The sequence below is a fragment of the Protomyctophum bolini genome (assembly GCF_963924005.1).
Source record: "Protomyctophum bolini genome assembly, chromosome: 7".
NCBI classification, from domain to species: Eukaryota; Metazoa; Chordata; class Actinopteri; order Myctophiformes; family Myctophidae; genus Protomyctophum; species Protomyctophum bolini.
Window position 1 is genome coordinate 6,984,369 of NC_137868.1, and position 7,631 is coordinate 6,991,999.

Sequence of the window (7,631 nt, forward strand, 5' to 3'; positions counted from 1 at the left end):
TATTTTTTCATTTTCTTTTTTATTTCCAGGAAAAGCCCGTAACTCTGAGAGTGTAACCATTATACATTCACATACACTCGTAAAGACTCGTAAAAGGTCCATTTGGAACCCCCCCCCCCCCTCAAGGAAAGCCTGGGGGTCCCGTCTCCTTCCTGCCCTGAACCAAAACCCCTCTTTGAGAACCACTGAAGGACTGTCGGTACCAGTACCGGTGTATGTACCGGTGTATGTGGTGTGTCATGTAAGACTCGGTACCGGCTCTGTGTATAGGTACCGGGTCTTTGTGTCATCTGAGGAGTTGGTTACCGGCTCTGTTTATAGGTACCGGTCTTTGTGTCATCTAAGGACTTGGTACCGGGCTCTGTGTATAGGTACCGGGTCTTTGTGTCATGTAAGGACTTGGTACCGGCTCTGTTATAGGTACCGGGTCTTTGTGTCATCTAAGGACTTGGTACCGGGCTCTGTGTATAGTACCGGTCTTTGTGTCATGTAAGGACTTGTACCGGCTCTGTTTATAGGTACCGGGTCTTTGTGTCATGTAAGGACTTGTACCGGCTCTGTTTATAGGTACCGGGTCTTTGTGTCATCTAAGGACTTGGTACCGGGCTCTGTGTATAGGTACCGGTCTTTGTGTATCTAAGGACTTGGTACCGGCTCTGTTTATAGGTACCGGGTCTTTGTGTCATCTAAGGACTCGGCACCAGGTCTTTGTGTCATGTAAGGACTCGGTACCAGGCTCTGTGTACAGGGTCTTTGTGTCATGTAAGGACTCAGCTACCGGCTCTGTTTATAGGTACCGGGTCTTTGTGTCATCTAAGGACTTGTACCGGCTCTGTGTATAGGTACCGGGTCTTTGTGTCATGTAAGGACTCAGTACCGGGCTCTGTGTATAGGTACCGGGTCTTTGTGTCATCTAAGGACTTGGTACCGGCTCTGTGTATAGGTACCGGGTCTTTGTGTCATCTAAGGACTTGGTACCGGCTCTGTGTATAGGTACCGGGTCTTTGTGTCATCTAAGGACTTGGTACCGGCTCTGTTTATAGGTACCAGGTCTTTGTGTCATCTAAGGACTCTGTTCCAGGGTTTTGTGGTGTCATCTGAGGTCTCGGTACCGGGCTCTCTCTCTGTACGGTGTCTGAGAGTCATCTAGAACTCGGTACCGGTGTCTGGGGTGTCAGCTGAGGTCTCGAGTCAGTGTCTGGGTGTCAACTAAGGACTCGGGTCTGCGGTGTCATCCGAGGACTCGGTTCTGGGTGGGGGGGGGGGGGGGTGGGGTGGTGGGTGTCACGTTCCTTAGGTCATTCGAGGTGGGGTTTCTCTCTAGGGGGGTTGAGCTGGGGGTCATTTAAGGTAAACAATGGGTCTGCTTTTTCTGGAGTGTCATTTGAGGTAGCCTGCTGGATATTTATTTTTTGCTAGTTTCCTCCCCATCGCATTCTCTTTGTCTCTCTCTCCCCGGTCTCAAACACCTCTCCCTCTCTCTCTCCCCCTCTATCTCTCTCTCTCTCTCTCCTCTGCCCTTTAACCTAGGGTTTTCTACTTGGAGACAGTGAGCTGCAGTCCTGCAGGCTTCTAGTTCTTATAGGGGCTCAGTCATAATTGTTTAACGTTGTTACGTAAAACTACAGTCCACCGTCATTATGTTTTAATGTGACTCCACTTATTTATAGTTGACATTAGATAGACTATATTATATAACGTGTAAAAGGCAGTCTGTCTCATTCGCACACAGAACGGTCTCCTCATGGCTCGCTCGCTCACTCACTCCTATGTTTCTCCATCTCTCTCTCTCTCTCTCTCTTCTCTCTCTCTCTCTCTCTCTCTCTCTCCTATTTTGTCTCGTTCCTCTCTTCCTGTATTCTCTCCATCCTCTCTCTCTCTCTCTCTCTCTCTCTCTCTCTCCTATTTTGTCTCGTTCCTCTCTTCCTGTATTCTCTCCATCCTCTCTCTCTCTCTCTCTGCTCGCCCCATCACACCACAGCCGTCCACCACGTTTTCTCAGGTTGCCAACAGGACTCTATAGGAGGAGGGGAGGCTGTCTGCGCCTCCCCTCCCTCCCCCCCTCCCTCCCTCCCTCCCCCTTCCCCCCCTCCCCACCATTCTCCCATCATCCCTCGCTCCCTCACTCATAACCAACCTCCACCGCTCCGCTCCACCGCTCCCCCCTCAGTGGACCATGTGCGTGTGTGCGCGCCAGCGCAATGTTGTACACCATCAAAAACACTGGCTCTGCAGAGAGAGAGAGAGAGGGGGAGGGAGAGAGGGAGAGGGAGGGAGGGGAGGGGGAGGAAGGAGAGAGGGAGGGGAGGAGAGGAGGAAACAGGAAGCTGACAGGATGGACAGAAGGAGGGGGAAACGGAGAGAGAGAGAGGAAGAGAGAGAATGGAGGCAGCATCAGCAAGGTAGCAGACAGCACAGAGAGAGAGCGAGACTGGGGGAGAGAGAGAGAGAGCGAGATGGGGGAGAGAGAGAGAGAGCGAGACTGGGGAGAGAGAGCGAGATGGGGAGAGAGAGAGCGAGATGGGGGAGGAGGGAGGGAGGAAGAGAGAGGGAGGGTGGGGTGAGCAGACAGCAGTATAGCATCTCTCTCTCTCTCTCACAGAAAGAGGAGAATAGAAGATCAAGGACGGCACGGGAGAGAGAGAGAGAGAGAGAGAGAGAGAGAGAGAGAGAGAGAGAGAGAGAGAGAGAGAGAGAGAGAGAGAGAGAGAGAGAGAGAGAGAGAGAGAGAGAGAGAGAGAGAGAGAGAGAGGGAGAGAGAGAGGGGGGGAGGAATGTGAGACAAGACTGGAGGAGGAGGAGGAGAAAAGAGGAACGACAACACAATGAAAGAGTAGTGTTATACAAACCCGTCTCACCACCGCCGCCGCCAGCTGACAGACAGACGGAGAGACAGACAGACGGAGGGGATAAAAAGGAGAGGAGGAGAGAGAGACAGACGCACGCGACTGACCGCACCGACCGACCGCCTGACTTTGAATCCATCGCAGGAACGAGGAAGAGGAGGAGGAGCGGAAGAAGAAGCACGTTGCTGTTTTTTTTTGTTTTGTTTTTGTTTGACGAGCGAGAGTCTATAAGAATGAAAGAAATAAAGAGAGAGTGAGAGAGAGGAGAGGACGAAAGCGCGTGTGTTTAAATTTAATCAAACAATATTGTGAAAGCGGAGAAAGTGTTTTGCCTCAGAGCGCTCCAGACGCTGCTGCATGCTGTGACCGGTCCGGAACCCATCGACCCATCGGCTGCAGACTGACCATCCACGCCACCCCGTCAATTATCAACTTTCAGCTTTTTCTTTGTTTTGTTTTGTTTGGACTTTTCTTTTCAGAACCAAAAACAACCGGGGCATAATGTCCCTTCACTGGACACAACAAAAGGAATCCTGGACTGTAGTCTCCTCCTGTCACTCCATCCACACCAGTTTACCACACACAGAGCCTTCAGCACGTATAGAAACATCTACACGCGTGTCCGTTTGATTGTCCATTGTTGTTCTTCTTGTTGTTGATGTGTTTTTAGTCTTTCTTACAAACCTGCAACCTTCGCGTCGTCTGAGCATTCAGGTTGATTCTTATTCTTATGCAAGTGGTGTTTTTCTTTCTTTTCTTCTTCCTATCAGTGCAGTCCGTTTGATCTGCCGCTGGTGGATGATGGTTAATGTAGTTGTTTTTATGTGAGAGTGGTTAGAGTTGGTGGTTTGATCTGACAGACGGATCTAGGCATCGATTAGCATTTATGGCCGGCGCGACGTTGCAAGGCAAACTTTGATCGTTTCCTGAAACCTATTGATCTCTCTCTCTCTCTTTCTCTTGCTCTCTCTCTCTCGTTCTTAATGTACATTATGTAGAGCGATAGCAACAGCAACAGCACGTTTTTTTTATCTCTCTTTGTCTGAAGGGTCTGTCTGTCTCTGTTTGTCTGTCTGTCTGGTCTGGGGCACATCTTGCCTCAAACCATCTGTTGCCATAGCAACTGATGAAGCAGGTTTTATAAGTTTTGTTGATATATTTATTGACATTTTTGACTCCTTGGACTTTTTTCCTTCAGAATTGGTGCTGCATCCTTTAAGGTTGGGTGTTTCTGCGTGTATGTGTGTATGTGTGTATGTATGTGTTATGTGTGTTTAACCAGCTAGAAGACTAGACTTGCATTGCGTGATTTATTTTTAGTCATTTTGTTTTGCGTCAGGTGCGCAAGTCTCTATGTGCTTTGGTTGCTAGGCAACTTAAGGTAGAGCTAGGAATCGAAGGGAGTCATCTGAGCACACACACACACACACACACACAGTCTGCCTTACCGTGGCTAAAACTCACTTTTACCATATCAATCATGTTAATCAATACACGAGGCATCACGAGACGCTGTATTGAACATATCACTTTACAGATCTTGCTGGGTCATGAGTCGTGTAAGGTTGTCCTCTGAGTGAGTGTGTGAGTGTGAGTGAGACTCAGGCCGTCCGTGCGTGTTTGGCGTTCTCGTCTTGTGTGACCTCACTGTGTTTGAACTCCTGTGCACTAAAAGCCATCATCCCCCGGGTGCTCCTCTCTCTGTGTGTGTGTGTGTGTGTGTGTGTGTGTTCTTTTGCTAAAGTGCTTCTCGTTTCCGCGTGGACTGTTGCCATGACTACCCGCGTCCGTCCCGCACGCGGTTAGATCGTCCCAACGACGTTCGCTGCCTCCCTGTCGTTCAGACTCACAGAGCCATAGTCGTCCTACTAGAGGCAGCAGCCCCTCTGGTTTAAACACGCCAGCCCTGCCTGTGTCTGGGCTGTGCTCCTCTGGGCTGCGGGCAGACAGCTGACGAGTTAGAGTTAGAGTAGACTGTCTATAAACCACCCCCATCTGTGGGGCCAGACAACGTGGGCGGTGCTGAGCGATCCACAGCACCTGCTGCACACACACACACACACACACAGACACACACACACACACACACACACACACAACACAAAGAGCTCGATTCAAGACTGAGGAGGAGAGAAAAAAAATACTTTTGTCTCCGCAGGCCTCAGTGAAACTTTGGTGCTGAAGTGTCGTGGGTGGGATGGTGTATAAGCAGCGTGTGAAACAGTCACATTCCTCAGAGGGTCCAAAAGATCAGAGGAAAACCTCAAAAAGTCTCAAGCAGACGAGGGTAAAATATGAGAAGTGTCTGGACTAGGTAGCGAAGGACAGCGACATTTGACAGCAGAGGTTCCGAGCGCTTGTCGTTGCAGACTGTTAAAGCCGCCATAAACGACTCAACGCTGTTTGTCGAGCGTCTTAGAGGTTGTTTTATGAGGAGAAAGGGGTTAGATTCTTAGTACTGGGCGTGTCTTGTCGTCGTGGCATATCACACGTGGAGCTCGGAGCTCCCGTCTCAGGTAACTGATTGCAGTAACCGCCTGGTTACTGTTTAACTATAGACTGTTTGTGTGTGCCAGCGTATCGACGGTGCTAAGAGAGGAGAGGCAGAGAAAGGGACCTATAATCTGAGAGTGGCGTTTTCGATAGTGGCGAAGGCCGTTTGAAGCTCTTTGATGAGCCTCGAGCACCAATCAGGGATAAAAAAAAACAAATCAATCTTGCAGGGGTCACGGTGCACGGTCCAGCTCGGACCCAATCGGGTCACGCTACCGTCATTTGACTCATTTTGCGAACCAAATCCTTGTTCATCGTCAGTGACTTGGATTTGTACTTGTGTGACATTTTTTTCAACATCTTCTCTAATGGTGCTCCAGAATTCACGTATCCTTACGCAGCACACGTGCTGATCAGGGGGACAGTCTCGTCCGTCCGTCTTTATAGGCCATATCAGGTCCTCTCAGTCAGGGACGGCCGTTCTACACTCAGGGCCCCCTAGTCTGGGCTTCAAACTACCAACCTGTTCTCTAGTCTGGGCTTCAAACTACCAACCTGTTCTCTAGTCTGGGCTTCAAACTACCAACCTGTTCTCTAGTCTGGGCTTCAAACTACTACTAAATAAGCGAGTGTACACGGCGCATCTAGCGGGGAGCTCGCCAGTGTCCGCTCCGTTTGACCGCGCAACGGCGCCAGCCTTATTTTTTAGAAGGTATTTTGGGGTAGGAGTCCAACCGGGCCGTCAGTCTGGATAACAGGAGAGTAGACGCGTGCGGGGGAGAGGGGGAGACCATCTGGGTGCGGCGGGAGGAGGTGGTGGCACGCGAGCGGGCGGCGGCGCTGGAGCGCCAGCGCCTGGCCGACTACATCGTGTGGAGGAAGCGCGACGGCTTCCAGGAGAGGAAGCCAGGGGGCGGCGGAGACGAGAGGGAGAGCAGCAGCAGTAGTAGTAGTAGTAACGGCGGGAGGAGGAGGAGGAGGAGGCGCAGCGCAGAGGAGCCCAACGGCAACCTCGCCGTGCCCGAGGTGATCTGGAGGAGGAGGGTGGAGGAGGAGGACGAGGAGGAGGGGGTGGTGGTGGTCAACGGGGAGGTGGGGGCCGCGGAGAGGCAGAGGGTGATTCACAGAGAGAGAGACACGGTGTGGAGGAAGAGAGAGACTGAGTGAAGGAGGGAGGGAGGGAGGAGCGGCGGCTTGCCACAGGAAGGCCAGTGGAAGCCCCGATTCACCGGCCACGTGAATTAGTTTTATTAGCATTTAGTTGGCCGGTTACCTGCAAAAGGTATACATGCAACTGTGAAAAAGTTGAATCGATTAACCGTGGAAGCCACACCTAAAATCTACCTGCGTTAAAGCCTACCTTTTTGGCTACTGTCACTGTTAGCTACCATTAGCATACCTGGTGGCTATAGCATTAGCCTACAGTACCTTCTGTAGTGGCCACCACTGCCTGGCTGGTGGTCCAACTCAGTTTTAGCCTGGTGGGTTGCGTTGGCGTACCTTGTGGCTTGTGTTTCCTGGTGGCTATAGTGGTAGCCTACCCGGGGGCTAGTGTTTGTGTGGTACGTGGCTAGCGTTAACCTGATGGAGTGTTAACTGGCCTAGTGTCGTTTAATTTCCTAGACAGATCACTAAACTTGAATTTGGGACAGTACAGAGTCACCAGAACCTCCTCAGTTTTTATCCCCTTTCTCAAAAGGGATTCTTTCAGGTCTGCATGTGACCAGTGTGGTGTTGACCGCTGTCTGTCTGTCTGTCTGTCTTGTGTTATTGACCTCTGTCTGTCTGTCTGTGTGATATACCATCCTTGTCGGTAGCTAATAGCTTTTTTATGAGCTGGTGTTAGGCAGGGTAGAGCCTCCAGAGGGACTGGCTGTAGAACATACACACGCACGCAATCTAGGAACCAATGCAGTCAGGGAAGAGGCTTCTACTCAAGACACATGCAAATGCACACGGAACATATCAACTCGGTGCACTGACACGCACACACACACACACACACAAACACACACACACAGACAATCACTTGCGTTGGTTGTTCACGGTTCTGCTAAATACACAAAACAACAGCCAATAGATGAACGCCATGTAACCCTCAAACACTCCGGCAAGAGAAGAAGAAGAAGAACTCTATCTCTCTCCTCCGATGTCATCATGCTCCTCTTCCTCTCCGGCGTTCCCTCGTTTCCTCTCCTCTTTCCCCTGCTCGCCCGTTCGTGTTTTTAACGACGTGTCGCCAATAGAGGACGGACGCCGGGCCGGCGGAAGCAGACGGACGGACGATCCGTT